The 20,504-nt window shown below is 35.9% G+C and overlaps 2 long non-coding RNA genes across 3 annotated transcripts in view; both read right to left on the bottom strand.

Annotated features, from left to right (window-relative positions):
- The window catches only part of LOC141384360 (uncharacterized), a 185,547-nt gene extending 167,169 nt beyond the window's left edge, over positions 1–18,378 (bottom strand). For both annotated transcript variants that reach the window (XR_012405378.1, XR_012405379.1), the window contains exons 1-3: positions 17,934–18,378; positions 17,723–17,784; positions 13,272–13,339 (exon numbers count right to left, since the gene is read on the bottom strand). This is a non-coding gene — a long non-coding RNA (uncharacterized lncRNA). The remainder of the gene's footprint in view (positions 1–13,271; positions 13,340–17,722; positions 17,785–17,933) is intronic.
- LOC141384356 (uncharacterized) lies at positions 5,333–9,686 on the bottom strand. The gene is made up of 2 exons (XR_012405377.1): positions 9,544–9,686; positions 5,333–7,031 (listed from the first exon to the last, which is right to left on the bottom strand). It is a non-coding gene; the product is annotated as an uncharacterized lncRNA (long non-coding RNA).
- Positions 18,379–20,504: the final 2,126 nt, after the last annotated feature.

Raw genomic sequence — 20,504 nt, 5'->3', positions numbered from 1 at the left:
GCAACCATTTAAAAATGGCAATATATTTTGCAATCTTACTGGCTACCTAAATTGCTAGTAATTTGCACTAAAATCTACAATATTTTTGCAGTGCAGTATTTTTATACTTTTCTTTGAAGGCATCAAGACATGTATGCCTTAATATAATGTAAATGATGCCTCTTTAACAAATATGCTGAAAAAATACAACACATTTACTGTATGTATTTAAAAAATCCACATTTACTCCAGTTTATTTTGGACAATGTGCGCTTTGGTCATGAATTAACTCCAGTTATTAAGTGTAATGTTTTCTCCAGTTATGATCGATGCAGCAGTGAAGATGTATGTTGACAAGCTTCAGCATGTTTATTGGCTACTCTCTTTACTTTGGCTTTTCTCAATGTAAATTGGACTCAGTGTTTCTTTTTAAATGTTATGGGTTAATATAAATTCCCCCATAACGGCAATAAAGATCACAATCTATTTGACTGGAAACTACAACCACAAATGGCACATGTGGCATAATAGGATCATTTTGTATCACTAGTTTTAGAGCATTTATATTTGAGAATCGATAGAGCACTAGAAGTGGAGCACCCAAATTATGCCCATGGTTCAAAATAAATATGTTGATTGCTAATGTAAATATCCTGTTTTTTTTCTGCACATTTCACAAAGAGACATCATTTACATTATATTAAGCCATACATGTATTGATACACAGTGGTTTCTGTAATAAAGAAATACCTTTACTTAATAGAATGCACACAATAGCACCGCATTCTGTCTTTGAACGTGCAGTGACTGACTGTTAATGACTTTTATTGTGGTTATTTTATTGGCTTTTTTTAACCAGTACTATTTAAGTTAATGAGTTACCTATGTAAAATGTCCAAAATTACTTTTTACTATTCACAAAAATAATTAAATCATATTATAAGGCACTTTTGGTTTTGGATTTAAGTCAAGTGCATTCAGCCCAGAATTATAATTTCATTCGTTCATTAATTTTCTTTTCGGCTTAGTCCCTTTATTATTCCGGGGTTGTCACAGCGGTATGAACCACTAACTTATCCAGCACGTTTTACCCAGCGGATGCCATTCCAGCTGCAACCCTGCAATCTGGGAAAAATCCATACACATTCACACTCATACACTACGGACAATTTAGCCTACCCAATTCACCTGTATTACATGTCTTTGGACTGTGGGGAAAACTAGAGCACCTGGAGAAAACCCACACGACCGCAGGGAGAACATGCAAACTCCATACAGAAACGCCAACTGACCCAGCCGAGGCTTGAACCAGCGACCATTCTTGCTGTGAGACGACAGCACCTCCAGCACCACTGCATTGCCAATTATCAATTCAGTCCATCCCTATTAAACACCCCAAATAAAACAGTCTAAACTCATTTTGGGCATGTGTTGTTGGTAGATAATATGCATCATTTCATCAGCTCTGCTTGTTAACAACTTCTTTTGCACTTCTGCATCTGTTTTTTCATCAGATTGCACATTGTCAGTAGACCATTTGCAAAACTTTTCACTCCCATCAACAGTTTTAGGATTGCAAACTCACACTAACTTAGCAAGTCTTGTTATCTTGTTATTTAGATACAGTGCTCAGCATAAATGAGGACACCCCTCACAGATATCTCTTTTAAATTCATATTTTCTACAGGATGCTTTACAATATTATATTTCTGCATATACAGTTGAAGTCAGAATTATTAGCCCCCCTTTAAATATCTTTTTCTTTATATATATATATATATATATATATATATATATATATATATATATATATATATATATATATATATATATATATATATATATATATTTCCCAAATGATGTTTAACAGAGGAATGAAATTTTCACGGTTTGTCTCATAATATTTTTTCTTCTGGTGAAAGTCTTATTTGTTTTATTTCGGATGGAATAAAAGCAGTTTTTAATTTTTTTAAACACCATTTTATAGACAAAATTATTAGCCCCTTTAAGCTATATATATTTATTTTGATAGTCTACAGAACAAACCACTGTTATACAATAACTTGCCTAATTCCCCTAACCTGCCTAGTTAACCTAATTATCCTAGTTAAACCTTTAAATGTCACTTTAAGCTGTATAGAAGTGTCTTGAAAAATATCTAGTCTAATATTATGTGCTGTCATTATAGCATAAAGAAAATAAATCAGTTATTAGAGCAGCGATACCTACTTGGTTTATACCCTTCTCGTATCAGCTGCAAAAATCCTGATCGGAGCATCACTACTAATAAGTTAACTTAATTTCTTCATGTTTTCTCAACACAAACCCATTGTGTGAAACCCATGATTTTGTACAGTGTAGTCAAGAACAAATATACAAAACCCAAACTGTGTCAGATGTGAACTCTGAATTACTGTATTTTGTCCAGCGTAAACAAGCCTCAGATCTGAAATGGGTTTGGAGCGGCACTATTTCATGATGTCATTTTTGATGGCATAATGTCATTCATCTCACTTTGCGGGGGGAATGTTCAGAATGAGCCCTATTTATGCTTTCTTTCAGTTAGGATCATGGTTAGGGGGTGGGGGGTGTTTGTTTACTCCATTAGATCTTTACTTTAGCCCACATGTGAACTCCTGACCTGCTCTGGATTTCCCAAAACACAGCAGCCCTTCAGGCTGGAGGCAAACACAGGAGGGGAGTAAAAAATCATCCACGGCAGAGCTGAAATACTAAATGTGTCGCCGGTGGGTGGTTTGATCACAAATATCGGTAACATCATGTCAGAAACTTTCCTGTGATCATCTATATAAAAGTGTGTGACTTTTCCGCCCACACAATCATAAAAACGTGTGATTTAGTTTATTGTTTACCGTTCGCAACAATACAAATGAGGGGCTGAACTTTTCACCTCAAAGCAAAATTCAGAAATATGGAGTTGCACAGCTACTGCAGCCATGTAATGAAATGCGGTGGAGGCTGTTGTTACAGGTACCATAGCACATATTTATCTCCTCCCACAATACCGAGCAATAAAGAAAGTCTTATCATAGGGAGAGAGTGGCATATTTACAGCTTAAGAGCTTTGGTAAATTTTAATTAGCCTAAATTAGCTGTAAATCGCAAGGGAGCCCACACACACACACACACACACACACACACACACACACACACACACACACACGCACACACACACACACACACACAAACACACACACACACACACACACACACTGATGATGATTATGCTAAAAGTTCATCACAGCCCACATGCTATAATCATGAGTGCTTCTGATGAACAGGTACTGTAGGATCTGCTGCTTCCTGCATTATATACAGCGGGGGAAATAAGTATTGAACATGTCATGTTGTTTCCTGGGAATAATATTTCTAAAGGAGCTGGTGGCATGGAGTTGAACCAGATTTTGGTAAAAATACAAATATTAAAATAAACAAAACAAAAATCTGTTAAATCTGTTGAGTTGCATGTAATAACAATGAAATGATATGTTCTATAAAGCTGCTTCTGGCCATGACATGTTCACATCTAAATTTTTATAAGAGACGTGTTTAATAAATGCGTCAATAAATGGGCCAGACATTTCTGACTTTCCATACTAAGAGGCTCAGGAAATGTTCTTCCAGAAGCCCATAAAGATACATTGCAGTGACAAAAGCTGCACAGTTTTTGAATAAAAAAAGACATTAAATAAATGTTAATTTATAATTTACAAACGGTTGCACAGTTCAAAAAGTTGCTCAGTTATTTACTGTAAACCTAGGGGAAACACTGTAAACATGACAACTTTTTTATATAAATTGTTTGCATAATGTAGTTTGTTAAATGGTGGTATTTTACTATATTACAAATGTACCAATTTTTTCTATGTAAAATATAATAAAACATACATCTGTTATGTGTCAACATCATAAAATAACAACAACAACAACATTATTAATGATAATAATAATAATGATAATAATAATAATAATAATAATGATGATGATGATAATAATAACAATAATAATAATAATAATAATAATAATAATAATAATAATAATAATATTTAATAATGGTTATAATATTATTTAATAATAATAATGAGAGCAATGATAATAATAATAATAATAATAATAATAATAATAATAATATAATAATAATAATAATATTAATAATAATCACAACAACAATAACAATAATAATATTTAATAATAATTATTATTATTATTATTATTATTGCTATCAGTATTATTATTAAATATAATAATAATAATAATAATAATAATAATAATGTTGTTGTGATTATTATTATTATTATTATTAAATATTATTATAATCATTATTATTTATTATTATTATTATTATTATTATTATTATTATTATTATTATATTTAATAATAATACTGATAGCAATAATATTAATAATAATAATAATCACAACAACAATAACAATAATAATGTTTCATAATAATAATAATAATAATTATTATTATTATTATTATTATTATTATTATTATTATTATTATTATTATTATTATTGCTATCAGTATTATTATTAAATATAATAATAATCATAATAATAAAAATAATAATAATAATAATAATGTTGTTGTGATGATTATTATTATTATTATTGCTCTCATTATTATTATTAAATATTATTATAATCATTATTAATTATTATTATTATTATTATTAATATATTTAATAATAATACTGATAGCAATAATAATAATAATAATAATAATAATAATAATAATAATAATAATAATGGGGGATGCAGTGGCGCAGTAGGTAGTGCTGTCACCTCACAGCAAGATGGTCGCTGGTTCCAGCATCGGCTAGGTCAGTTGGCATTTGTGTGGAGTTTGCATGTTCTCCCTGCGTTCGCGTGGGTTTCCTCCAGGTGCTTTGATTTCCCCCACAGTCCAAAGACATGCGGTACAGGTGAATTGAATAATCTAAATTAGCCATAGTGTATGAGTATGTGTGGTTGTTTCCCAGAAATGGGTTGGGCTGGAAGGGCATTCGCAGCATAAAAAGGTGTTGGATAAGTTGGCGGTTCATTCCGGTGTGGCGACCCCGGATTGATAAAGGGACTAAGCCGAAAAGAAAATGAATGAATAATAATAATAATATTAATAATAATAACACAATGTTTCCATGTTTTGCAGATATGATGTGAATTTTAATATTTTTTTTAATAAACTTCAAAGCCACATTTTGAGGTTTGATGCTTTATGTTAGAGATGTGTTCATACTGTATACCTAACTGTAAGATTTCCCCTATATTAGGCACCAGATTCAGCAAAGTTCAGCAGGTCGACCCGGAGACATGAGAAGAGACCAAACTGTAGTTAGAATGGTTTATTCTGCAAGCCTGACAACACAGGATGGACAGGGATATTTATACACAGGGGCTGATAGCAGAAAGGCACTCCAAATATGGGCTAGTCATACAGCATTTTGTCTTAACATGAATCAGCATATTTCATATCTGAGCATAGTGGAATTTTCCAGCGTGGGTGAAGCTGCGAAATGAAACCAGACCATGGCCTCAGACTTCTAACACCTGCAAAACTGAAACCAGACCATGGCCTCATATTTCTGACACACAAATACATATACACACAAAACCACAAGCACTTCTGCACGTAGCTGCAAACACACTAAAAAGAGGACAATATGTTCTCTCAGTCCCCTCTTTTAGGCCAAAGGCCTAACGCAGAGGAATCTATCATATCGTTGACCCATCATACTATCCATGGTAGCATAAACACGATTCATCAAACATTGTAAAAGAAAGGGGCCACAGCAACAAATAAGAAGGAAAATAATACATACAGGAATTATCATAGTAAGGAAAGGAGTCACCCAGCCGAACAGACCCATCATCCAACCCCAAGTTGTGTCGGGAACATAATCTGAAGTCATAGCAGTTTTTAACCCTTGGAGAGTAGACATAGCAGTACTCATTTACATACCTCCCCCTGGGATGCTGTTAAGAGATCTAGAGCCATTCTATTTTGCAAAACCATGGTACGTAGATTACCCAGCTCCTTATTCTGGGCCTCATTTATTATTTTTTGAGGCATTCAGAAATAGGCCCATGCGATAGTCCAGGGTCTCGATTCTTAGTAGAGCTTTTCCCACACCTATTTGCGGAAATAGAGCCAATACCATTTTGTTACCAGTGGTCCATAATTTGAAATCCTCGGGCACGTCAGTACCCCATACAGAGTCATGGGGCTTCATTTCAGGGACACTGCGTTTAACTCTTTGCTGTACTGACAGGACCTGGGCTGTCACAATAAAAGTGTGATCAGTCACATGCACAGGGGCACACTGCCCCGTCCAGTTTGCAGGTAATGACATGTAGGCGTTTTTCCCACACAACCACCACCCACCCTGGACCACATAAGTGCCATTTGAGGGTCCTGACACATCAACTGGGGCTCCTTCTCCGGAGCAGAAAATCTGCTGACAGTTGACAGTGCTTCCCATAAAATGAGAGCCCTTGGTCTGGTTGTAGCACACAGGGTGTGTAATAGAGTGGTTAATAAAAACCTTGTGGCTAATAGGTGCGGGTTTAGCGTGGCCAAATTTTACCCAAAATAGAGCATCACATGTACCATTTCTAATGCCAATCCGGTATGGATCGTAGTCATCGACAATTATATATGGATTCTGGTACCCTGATCCTGCAAAAGTGGCAAAACACTTAGCAGCTGTTTTATTCATGGGTTTAGCATAAAGAGGGGTTTGCTTGGCTGAATGAGGCATAACAGAACATACATAACAACCAGATACATTATATGACCTAGCTAAAACTCATTTACATATTGATACCACATATTATTTCAATTGGATTGTCAGCCCCATCCTCTGCCCATCCAAATTCATGATCATGTGTCCAGCGTTTCAGCCTGGCTGCATTAGCTTGAGCAACAAGAAAGAGAAACAGTCCCAATGTCCATAGCCACTTCATGCTTATCCTTCTAGTAGTTATGCTGCGTGGAGGTGCTAGCTGATGTGGGGGCCCCCAAAGTATCTGTAAAACAAAGAGAGTCTGCAGACAGATTATCATAGTACAAAACTTATACATTTTTATTATTCAATAGGTGCTCGTTTTATCCTGGTTGCATGGATCCACTGTGGAGAAGAGGAGGTTAAAACGGCGGTTCTGGTTACAGCCACGACATCCGTCGGGGGGCCATATTTGGGGTCCCCCAGTTCTGTGCTCATTTTATTGAACTGTCTAATCATTACTCTGTCACCAACCTTAAAGTGGTGTGTTCGGTCTACCGGCATCGGGGCTGAACCAGAATGTATATTAGTCCAGTATGCATGCAATGTTGTTAGTAGCTGTTGTGCACATTCACTCATATGGATATCCAGAGAACCGTCACCCAGTGTGGTACCCCTTTGCCTCCATGGTGAGGGAAAGGGTCGTCCCATCACAGTCTCATAAGGAGAGAGACCGTGAAGACTTTTGTGAGGAAACATCCTCATGTCTGCTAAAACGAGAGGTAGCAAGGCGAGCCAATTTGAGTGCCCTGCATGTTACATAGCCTTTCTTAATTTGTCCTTGATGGTCCTATTAGTTCGTTCTATTATGCCAGATGATTGTGGATGGTAGGGAATATGTAGCTGCCAATTAATTTGGAGTTCTTTAGCTAGATTTTGTATTACTTTTGCAGTAAATGAAGTTCCTTTATCTGAGTCTATGGCACATGGTATACCGTATCTTGGAATGATTTCTCTTGTCAAACATCTGACAACTATATTAGCATCTTCTTTACTGCATGGGAAGGCTTCAACCCATTTTGAAAATTTGTCCACAAAAACCAGTAAATATTTATTAGGACCCCTCTTTGGCAGATGTGTAAAATCTACCTGCCATTCCTGAAAAAGTGTTTCAGGAAGGGGCAATTGTTGATGTTTAGCTTGAGGTTTAGTGATATTATTTTGAGCACATATCAGACATGTATCTAGCGTGTTATTGACATGGTGCTGTAAATTATTGATGCATAAAAAGGAACTCATTGTGTCTATTAACTCATTGTGTCTATTAACTCATTGTGTCTATTAACTCATTGTGTCTATTACCCCTCTTCGGCCGCGGTGTGTAACACCGTGAAACTCGCGGACAAGAAAAGGTGCACAGGATGATGGCAGGCATAAACGGCCTTTGCCATCTAGCATTATTCCATTAGGATCAGTCGTGGCGTCACATTCAGACCAGTAAGTATGGTACTAAGTATTTAGTAAGCTGCTGTTTTAGATGTATTAGGAGCTCCTCCTGATCATCTTTCCACGCGAGGCGTGTTTTTATACGAGTACGTGTCTTTTTATCATCTGTTTCTTCCTTAACAGTTTCTGTTTGTACTATATCAAGCTTGCGATCAAGAGCAGGTATTTTTGTTGTTATTTCTTCATCGTCATAGGACGAACCCATTTTGGTTTGAAGGATAAATCGATAATCTGCCCCAATTAGTTGGCAGTGACGCGAACTGCGCAACAGCATGTCTACAAATTGCAGTGGTTTGTCCACTTCTGGTAGAAGAGATATAAGATCTTTAAGAACAGAGGGTGAGGGCGGAATTATCTCTATCCCTCGTGGTTTAGCAACCCATACAGCAGCCACATTAGAAGCTGAAGTAGTGCCCTCCGTGCTGTTAGAACGGTCTGGTTTATTTTTTATTCCATTTCTGTCAGTGACGGATAAATAGAAGGCACTGTAGGAGAAGCACTTACAGAGCATGAAGCTGCAGGCGGAAGCCCCGTATAAGGGGGTGGTGATATCATAGTTGTCTTAGCAGCTGTGAGAGAGCCCCTCTTATCTGCCTTACGGGCAGTATTGCTTCTGCTTTTGGGTTTGGGGACAGATTTCAAAACGGTTTTAGGTGTAAAAATGCCCTTTTTTTTTTTTTTTTTATCCCTCCATATGGAGCTCATTTTATACCATGTGTCATATCCATTCATCATATATTGGTCATTCCATTCTGGATCCCCATATCAATTTGTAAGCTAACTGAAGGAAACCTGGGTCAAATGTTCCTTCCCTAGGAAAGTCTCTCCATTTGAGATTGTCCCTCTGTCCACCCAGCTAAATTGGACAGCCAGGGTTCAGTGTAAAATCCCCACCCACATCTATCCATCCATTGCTTTGGACTCTCACTGGGTTCTGGTTTTGGATATCCTTGTCCCATATTGCTGAAGCTGGTGCGTAATACTTATTTACTAAAATTTATTAAATCCCCTGATTTGTGGAACCCAAATTTAATCGGGTACAACAACACAAATCCTTCTGTGCAATTTACTGTTTGAAGTAAACTTGACAGGCTAGCAAGTGTCAAATTAATAAATTTTCCTGATTTGTGGAACCCAAATTTAATTGAGTACGACGACACAAATCCTTCTGTGCAATTTACTGTTGAAAGTAAACTTGACAGGATGTTCTGTGCTCTAGAGCACAGACCTCTCTTACCTAATTTTAACTAAAATCTTACGATTTCCTGAGATACACCGGAGCAGGCAGTGTGAATAAAAAATTCTCTTACCTGGTCAGATGTATCCCGGACGAGCCCCCAGATCTGTAAGATTTCCCCTATATTAGGCACCAGATTCAGCAAAGTTCAGCAGGTCGACCCGGAGACATGAGAAGAGACCAAACTGTAGTTAGAATGGTTTATTCTGCAAGCCTGACAACACAGGATGGACAGGGATATTTATACACAGGGGCTGATAGCAGAAAGGCACTCCAAATATGGGCTAGTCATACAGCATTTTGTCTTAACATGAATCAGCATATTTCATATCTGAGCATAGTGGAATTTTCCAGCGTGGGTGAAGCTGCGAAATGAAACCAGACCATGGCCTCAGACTTCTAACACCTGCAAAACTGAAACCAGACCATGGCCTCATATTTCTGACACACAAATACATATACACACAAAACCACAAGCACTTCTGCACGTAGCTGCAAACACACTAAAAAGAGGACAATATGTTCTCTCACTAACACTAAATAGCAATATTAACACAGCGTTTCTCATTTGTTCAATGGTGCTTCTCCAATCATCTAAATTAGGCCTAACTAGCGTTTCTTCCCATCTCAGTCCATTCATATGTCCCCACGGCCAACATCAAAAACTCAAATCAAACATGTAAAATGGATTGCACTATTCTCTGAGGATCCTCCTCTGAAAGTTAACCACTTTTTAGTTTCGACTGTGTGTAATTAGTTGCTGAATTCAAAGGCAAATGGGCTCATCTTCTGTTTAAACTCACTACTGGACACAAGGATAAAGACTGATTAACTGTGAAGGCAGATTTATATAAACACGCAATTAGAGTTAATTAAACTTGTGTCTTCTGTGATGAATAAATATATGACCTCCTCCTACTCGTGTTACACAAACAGGCTCTGGTCCAAAAACTAGTCAGCTGCCTATCGGTGTTGGTGAAGCAGCTTTGAAACTGCAGTTTTAGATCAAATGCAGACTGATTATTAGCTGTAGCTTACTTCTGGCTTTATGAACTAAACTGTAAAATTGAATTTGGCTAATTTTGCATGAATAAAGCACACATGATGCATGATAAATAAAGCATCACAAATACTTCAAGAGTTCACACTTAGCTGATGATTGATTATAAAGCATGTTTGGCATGCTCTCCCAGGAGAGAGCCCTGAGCTCATGAGATCCTTAAGCCTGGAGCTCCCTCCCATTTCCAAGGCGAGAGGGTAGATCTCGAGAACTCCCTTGCCACGTGAGCACGGGGAAAACATGTCAACTACGCACAGAAATGCAGACTGGCTTGGTAAGGACTTGAACCATTGACGTTCCTGTTGTAAGACAACAGTGCTAACCACTGGGCCACCGTGCCGCCAAATCTAGGAAAAGAGAGGAGGAGTAGGGGTGGAGATTCTTCAATGTGAAGATAACTGAGGTAAGAAACTAATTATTTATGGTGATTTAGGAATCGTGAATCATGTGTTAGCTAATGCGGGGCCAGCCGTGGTTAATCATAAGCACGTGATCCTTTCCAAATGAGTTAATATCCTTCACTTAATGAGATAAAATTGTCATCGGATGTATGCACAAACTGGAGTGCGTTCAGGGCAACAAATCAAAATAAAAAGTTTTGTTTATTTTAAGAGAACTATGATAGATAAATTACTATATATTAACAATAATAGCAACAATAATAATAACAATAATAATTAAAAATTTATTTAAGGAATAATTTCGGAGAGAATTTTAGAAAAAAATATAAAATTGCATTTCATACCGTTCCTAAAACTTGTTAAAATATTAATAAAAAATAAAATATTAATATTAAACATTAATAAATGAGCTGAATAAGTTTCACGTCTAAAAAATGCAAGTAGAATAAAAAGTTGGAGAATAAAAAACACGATTTCCAGGGCACTAAGTAATATGTTTTATCATTACTTAATTTGTTTAAATGGTATACAAAGTTTGTATAAAGATATTAGATCAAATAATTTTAACAGTGTGCATTATATTGTGACAATCCAGTTTTGCAGAGAGCAAAATAATAATAATGAATTTAGCAAATTCTAAGCAAGCCTTTTAAACTAAAATGAGCCATTTAAATCTTTCAAATCTGACAATGGGAAATTATATTCCCTATTTATGTGCAGTGCATTAATGGATTTTCAAACCAGAGATTAGTTTTCCAATATATTACTAATTTACCAGAGTATACCAAGGCCCTGTTTACACTGCCAGTTAAATGTGACCCAATTCCGATTTTTTGCTCATATGTGACACAGATTGAATCTGTTCTATGTCCGTGTAAACACACACACAAAAAAAAAAAAAAAAAAAAAAAAAAACGCATGCATTCGGATATTCAGAGATCGGTTTCAGGCCTCCTTCATATGTGGAAAAAAATCAGATATAGATTGCATATGTGACAATGCGACTGTCATGTAAACAGGCAGATCGGATTTATTGAGGCGTTCCATTCTGTACATCATTAAACCAGTGACAATGTGGTGCTTCTCTGCTGTTTAGTGACATAGAAGGAACAGCGTGTGCGGAGACACCAATGCAGCAAACAACAAGAGGAACATGGAGGAAAGTGTTCCTCCATGACCTGAGATCTCTCTCATACCCACAAATTCCTCTGAATAGTGGAAGTGGTATGATTATTACTAAACGTATACTGTATTGACCGCGTCTGCATCGCTGTGCACAAAAGAAACAATTAAAGTTTGACACCCCTAATATATATATATATATATATATATATATATATATATATATATATATATATATATATATATATATATATATATATATATATATATACACATATACATATACATATATATATATATATATATATATATATATATATATATATATATATATATATATATATATATATATATATATATATATATATATTTATATATATATATATGTATATATGATTGCAGCGGTTAGGTATCATATATCGATTTTGCTCGCTTTATCACAAACTAATTAAGTTTATTTAACTTATAAAATCAATTCAGAGAGTTGTAACAAATATTGTATTTCCAGTTTCTTTGCAAAAAATGTTCTGTGGACATGTGTATACATGTTATTATTAGACATGGCAACTGTCAATCAATTATTGGGCGGGGAAAACAACACTCTTACATCACGTTACGGTGGGCCTCAAAAACACTAAGATTTGGATCCTATAACGTCTGTACATTTTAAAAATTAGGTTTATTGTGTTTCTATCACTCCAATATGACTGTGGACACACTATACCTACACACAGTTCCGTCCAAACAGCTTTCAAAAGTTGATTTTCACCATAGGTGCCCTTAAAGTAATAAAATCTTAAAATACTGGCACTCTAGAAAGCGGCCACATATGGCACTTTTTTTCTGCAGCACTTTATTCAGCAGCTGTGAATTAAGCTTATTAATTCACAGCGTTCAGATCTGAAGATAACACCAAAGAAATTAGCAGAAAGTGAAATTAAATTTTTTGTTTTCTCGTCATCCAGATATAATAAACACAAGAGTTTTGCACAACCAACAAATGACGGCTAAGACACAAAGCCATGAATCATGCAAACTGTGGCAAATTAGCAGCAGTTTGTTTTTGTCACAAGCACTCAACCTGCTAACTCTTAAAAAACCCTTAAAAACACTCAGCAGACCCATGAAACAAAGCTGGCATCTGATGTGTTTTTAACAAAAGTATTTTAAACAATCCCATTTGCATGTGTCTGTGGCTGAGACAAATAACAGACAAACCTTTTTAGCTGTCAGCAAAAGTGATCGTCATTTGCTTGGAGTCGTTTTTCACCATCACAGGCAGCTCGCTAGAAAATAACCATAAAGTAGAAATAATCAATTCATGTGCAAACAAAGAGACTTTTTTTTAATGCATGCTTTACACTATAGGTTTTCCATATTTACACCAACAATGATGGTCATAATAAGCTGACGTTTGAATCCAGGGCCAAAGGTCAGCATGGGAATAAAGACCAGATGAAATTTAATCAAAGTAGAAAAATGAAACTCACGAAAGGTTAAATAGGGCACACAAATGCCATCAAAATGCCATTTAAACAAGCCTTGCCCTTTCATAGGTTTCATCACATGACACTCTGGAGAACATTGGTGATGTTTGTGTAAAAAGGTCGTAAATGAAAACAAAGCCTTTCGTTTGAGTTAGGCCGACAGTCATCATCAGCAATGGATTGTTGCGATGAAGGAAGGGAAGAAGGATTGCCAATACACTGAAAAAAATATCATACACTCAAAACATTAATTAACAATGAGCTGAAACAACAAATCTTTTTGGTGTTTGGGGGAGGACAGCGTAATTGTTATATGTGCAATCCACTTAAAATTGTAAAAACTCTTAAGTTAACTTAATTCCTTCATGTTGCCCCAACACAAATCAATTATGTAGAACCCAACATTTTCACGTTGTACTTGGAACAAACTATAAAAATATATTGTAATATTGTTGGAAAACAGGATTCTGACCAGAAGCAGGAAATCAGAGCACATCACACCTGTCCTCAGGTCTCTACACTGGCTCCCAGTTACATTCAGAATAGAGCTTAAAGTAGTTATTATTACTGGTCTATAAATCACTAAATGGCCTAGGACCTCAATACATTACAGATATGCTCACTGAATACAAACCCAACAGATCACTCAGATCTCTAGGAACAAATGTTGATTGATGTGTGTATGCTCTATGTTCGTATTTGATTGTGTGTGTACATGGCTATTTCAAGATGGCGACAGTCATACCGTATGTACCTGTGAAACGCTGCGGGAGATAAATACTTTTTAAGAAATCCCATGCTCATCATATGATGGTCAACTATCGCTGTAGCCACTGAGATAGTAGCCTGCTTTTTTCTTTATCTCATATGTTTGGTGATTGTTTGTACTGTGTTGATGGATGAGATGTCTGTCTGTTTTTATGTTTTGCAGAGCAGGAACCTGCTGAAAAACAGCATTCATGCTGAGTCAGGCCCAATTATCTTTTAATCTTTTCCTGTTTAAAAAATTATAAATAAATATATAATTAAAATAAACTACAAGAGTTCAGTCAGAGCAGGGTGAATCTGCCTTCAGCCACTAACAGCGCCCCCCACTGCTGGAATCAGCTTCCAGAAATGATCAGATGTGCTCCAACATTAGGCACGTTCAAATCAAGACTGAAAACACATCTGTTTAGCTGTGCCTTTACTGTATGAGTGCCGCGCTACATCCGACAGATTGCACTATTCTGTTTCTCGTTTTCTTTTTCATTCTTTTATAACCTATTTTAACTCATTTTAATTTGTTTTTATCAGTTTTTAATCATTTTCATTGTCTGCATTTTATGCTCCTAAACTTGTCTTTTTTATTCCTGTTTATGTAAAGCACTTTGAATCTCCACTGTGTATGAAATGTGCTATATAAATAAACTTGCCTTGCCTTGCCTAATATTGATTGTTTTTTTCTGTTTTTCTCAAAATAATTAAAATTTGGTTCAAACTTAAAGGTGCAGTAGGTGATCTTTGACAGTGCTAACCGGCTAGCATTAATCTATGAAACACAGTCCCACCCCTGCCGTCTAAAGCCACGCCTCCTGAAATACAAGCGAGCACCTCTGCGACTAGTGCTTGACCGGCGTGCATGAATTACACACATTACTAAGCCATACTTACATGCTATTTCAGAGCGAACATTCAGAGTAGCATGGTAAACAATATAGAGAGTGCGTCACAGGTTGTCATGGTTTAAAAATGAACCGATGTGATGTGAATATAAAGCAACTTCACCTCAGTATAGCAGGCTAGGCGGAATAGTGCCGTTTACTGATGTTCTGTTGTTAAACTGAATATAAATCTACATTATCAATGCTGTAAAAGGCCCTTATGAAACTGAAAATAGTCACATCAATCTATCGCCGGAAGATTTCAGGGGCTGAAAATATACTATAGTAATTTATAGTAAATACTACACTGTAAAAAATAAATCCGTAAAATTTACGGTAAAAAAACGGCAGCTGTGGTTGCCAGTACTTTACCGTTAAAAACACGGTACAAACCGTAAAAGTAATTTTTTTCATTTTTACGGTAAATTACCATATTTTAATAATTTATCGAGGTAATATGTCTGTATTTTGAATGATCAACATCTACACATCTTTTGTTACATAGTTAGACAAGTTAGCACACCTACATGCAGGTGGTGATGAGAAAGTTACATAATGAGCCAATGCTCATCACAATCAACTTTTCCCATAAGCAGAAAAGACTATCAGCATATAGAAGGTGGTCAGTGTCATTCACACAGCTACTAAACACCAATATGGTAACACGCATAAAATTAAATTAATGAAATAAACATTGTTTATCAACATTATATGTAACATAAATCTCTAATGTACATAACTGATGGGGAAACAACTAAAAAGATCCACATTAATGTCATAAAAAGTGATGTGCCATGCAGGGAATTCTGGGAAAGTCAATTTACGGTTATTAACCGTATATATTAAGGAAACATACCGTTAACCAGGTTACGGATTTGTACTGTAGCATTTTTACAGTTTTTTACCGTTGAAATCACAGCCATTTTTTACAGAGTAGTGTTTTTAACTATACTGACACATCCAATAGAGATGGAAATGTTGCACAATCAGCTAAAACGTTACTGGAATTGTCTTTTTATGTATGGGAAATATATATTGCATCACCAAAAACGCTAGAGGTCAGGTCCATGTGTTGTGCGATAAGTCGATATATCAATTATTGTGACAGGCGTACCTGCATCTCACAGCTGCTGCTAGTCAGACATGATTTGAAACAAGTTTTCAGTCACAGGAATTCAATTGTATTTTTGAATGAAAACATACAGTACAGAGGTCCAGACCTTGTGAGCTAGGCTATAAACCTGATAATAAGAAAACAGAAAAGAGCTCTGGCCTTGTGGATAGTAAAAAACTTCAAACAGTCCAAGTCAATCAATCTCTTTTTGTCCACTTAAAATAAAATTAAGAATGTTTTTGGCATTTTTCATTAGCTGAGCAGTCAATACACACGTACATGAACCCTACATACTACGCCTAACCTATTAAACCAGCTGCTCCTTTCAGAATTATTTAATTTCTTATTTGAGGGAATATTTGTTCATGGTGACAGTGGACCTCAATATGAGCAAAGCTTGTGAAATTTAATTAAATGCGAGGAATTTAGACAGACGTGAATAAGTGCTTATAAAAAGAAAATACCTTGAACTGGGGCACCGCTGATATTTTACATACAATGCATCTACTTTCTAAAGCGGCACATAAAAAAATAAAAAAAGTCAATTCTATCACCTTAAATCGTTTCTCACTGAAGTTCAATGATAAATGCCTGGTGGGAAATGTAATTATCATCACCTTTTGAGACGTGACACAGGCTATACATCACCCACTCCATTCCCAATATCCCTTCCAACACTGCGATTAAAGTGTATGTATAGGAATATGCATAATTTCTCATGACTGTGACACTGAATCAACTCAGCTTATTGAAGTGACACAGAAATGGATATTCTTCTGTCAAACTGAATGTCATTTACAAAGACATTTTGCGTTTTCATTTTATGAACTTTTCCTCCACTATATTACACATCTTTTTGTGCGCATCACATACTGTCATCAGCAGTTCTTTCTGAGACTTTAGCATGGGGAAACGTGGGAAATTTTGCTTTTAAGGATTTTTATTGTTGTTATTTCTTATTTAAATTTGTCAAGGATTCATCTTAAAATTCTAACCCTTTAAATGACAGACTGACCAATTCAAAATGTCATGATTATGATTATTTAACTTACACCACTGTCTACATTTTGATTAAAAAAATAAGAGGCTTGTAAAACGCTTAAACAATAATAAAAGCATGTGTTAGTTCCAGTCGGTAGTTTAGTTTTAACGATATCTACTAGCTAGTGTGCCCCAAAAAGAGTGACAAATTTCGCGTTTAGAACATATATGATATAAACATCCAAATGAATCGGTTCAGTTAATGAATCAATGACTCGCTAGTAAAGACATAACTGAACTGCTGACACACAACAAAATGATTTATTTATAATAATGGTAATGAATTACAATTTTTACTAAATCATTCAGGTTCAATAATAAGATGGTCCCTAGTATAATTTGTAAATGAATCAGTTTGGACGAACGAATCAGTCAATGACTCACCCATACACTTGTGATTCACAAGTCGTTATCGCCTACTGGAGTGAATGATGCCATTGAAAGTCCTGGAAACACAAAAAATTAGATGTCACGTTAAATAATTAAGAAGTAAGCTTGATAATTAGTTTATAATATAATATTTTCGTGATTCCTTAAGTATGTTTATCTAGCTAAAGAGATTTTGACGTCAAACGCTTCTCTGAGGTAAAAGTACCGTTAGGTCGACATGAGTTCACACGCTGTTTTCTTGACGATTCCTGAGGTTAAAACTACCGAGTCACCGATTGAATTGATACAGGAGAGCTCATTTCAGTAAGTTGAAAAGTATCTTTCAGCAAACCTTTTAATTCGTGTTTATTTCGTGTAGAAAAGAGGAAAGTGTTGTTGGACGCGCGCTAAATTACAACACCTGCTGTCACTCAATAATATCCAGCTCCAGACCCACACACGTTTTAGGCACAGCACACGCGATCTAGGCAAACCATATGGTAATATATGTGTATTGTTATTAAATAGTGTACACAATAAGCAATAGTGTATACTATTTCTCAAATGCCGATCAAGACGGGCGAATGGGTTGTGTTGTTTCCCATCGCCATTCAATAATAGACTGAACAGTTTTCTATCAGTCATCATAGATGATCAGTCAATATTTATCTGACTGAGTCAGTATAGCAGATACTTGTTTGCTGGCTTTGCTGAAACATTTTTCAGATATATATATATATATATATATATATATATATATATATATATATATATATATATATATATATATAAACTGTCTAAAATGGACAGGTTTCATTTATATAATGGATTTAATATAATGAAGGAAATAATATAGTTAGTATGTATAGGCTATAATACTTCTTCATATGTAATACAAACCTTTTTACATTTAATAAATGTTTAACACTATATTAACATTTTACTCAAGCAATTAAATAGTATTTATTTGCCTAATATTCTAACAACACGTATTAATGATTTCCCACATTAAATACTATAGTACTTTATAGTAATATGTCGTTTTTTTTGCCATAAAGTACTAATTTGTAGTAATTATAGTTGCAACTAATATAGTAGTACAAACAACTGAACTGTTAATTATTAATTAAAAAAAAAAAGTAATAGTTTTGTTAAAGATAAAGTAGTTTAGGTAAGCTAAATTATCCATAGTAGTGTATGAGTGTGAATGCAAGAGAGCATAGGTGTTTCCCAGTGTCGGGTTGCAGCTGGAAGGACATCCGCTGCGTAAAATGTGCTGGATAAGTTGGCGGTTCATTCTGCTGTGGTGACCCCTGATTAAAAAAAGGCTGAAAAGAAAATGAGTGAATGAGTGAACATCTAGAACAGGGGTGTCAAACTCTATTCCTGGAGGGCTGCAGCCCTGCACACTTTAGTTTCAACCCTGCTCCAACACACTTACCTGTAGGTTTCAAACAAGCCTGAAGGACTCAATTAGTTTGATCAGGTGTGTTTAATTAGGGTTGGAACTAAACTGTGCAGAGCTGCGGCCCTTTTGGAACTGAGTTTGACACCTGTGATCTAGAAGATCAGCACTCACTTGTCCAGCAGGACTTTATTATCTGTCTTATTTATTCTCACAATATCATGTATTTCACATTTGTATCTCGCCGTTGGTCAACATAGAACCTATTGCATCAACAAGCACCTTCAAACGTTTACCTGTTGGTGTGCCCTATAAGTAAACTTTACACCAGCAAACCACATGTCGGGGTGCTATAGGATGCATTATTTATTGTAGCCTAAAAAAGATGGACATTCAGAGAACTCCTCTTTGATGATGCACCCTCAGAGGCATCTGTTCTTATTTGCTATATCCACTAGCTGGTTTCATTTCAGAGTTTGTAGAATAATTCTTGACTGACAGGCCATATTTGTCATGCTGTCTGTAGGACTTCACACAGAGGCTGGTAAGACGAGAAGGCCATGCGAGGGGCTGCAGACTCCCAGACCTGAATCCTGCAGCACTGATAAGCTGCACCTTGGAGGACCATGCCGAGCGTTCAGGAGCCCAGATCAGCAGGACTCAAACAGCATCTATGGGAGAGAGCCGCTGGCTGCATTTCACTGTTTATTATCAGGTATGCACAGAAAGTGGAGCACAGCAAAGGCTAATATAGTGGAACTCACAGACGCCGAAAATAGTTTCTCAGGTTAAGATTCTTTAACCTGTTTCAGAGGTAAAATTCCCAAATTTGAATGCTGTGAAGTGCACTACTATGATTTAGCATATTGAATGGGTGAAAGCGCTTTTTATAGTTACCCTTTTATATAGTTTGCATTTCCTTTTTTGGTAAACTGGACTTAAGCAGTTTCAATTAATATATATTTACATCAGATGTCACCTACACTACTGTTGTCTATTGGAAGAAATGTGTCAATAGAGCTGCCATTGTAGTACAGGGGTCCGTTCTTCGTACCTCGCTTAAATGATCTAAGATGATTTGGCAGATCCTGGATCTTTTCATCTTGATAACTGATCTCTTGCTAATTTGGTTCTTCAAAAAAGTTCCCGAATCAGATTAGAATGTCTGGATAAACTGATCTGAGATCGCTGGGTGTGTTGTGAAGGACAGATCTATCGATCCTCGAAATCATGATCAGCAATGCAACGATTGGCTGACGGCACAGCAGCGTGATGACATCATCTGATTAATATTTAATTATCCATGTGAGCAAAATTACATAAAGTTAGCAGTAAACCGTTTGTTAAATATGACATGCAATAACCTTCCACATTTGTTGTGAGCTGCAGGCT

Source organism: Danio rerio, chromosome 1 (genome assembly GCF_049306965.1).
Source record: "Danio rerio strain Tuebingen ecotype United States chromosome 1, GRCz12tu, whole genome shotgun sequence".
NCBI classification, from domain to species: Eukaryota; Metazoa; Chordata; class Actinopteri; order Cypriniformes; family Danionidae; genus Danio; species Danio rerio.
Note: the sequence above shows the minus strand (reverse complement) of the source record. Positions and strands in the feature narration are given on the sequence as shown.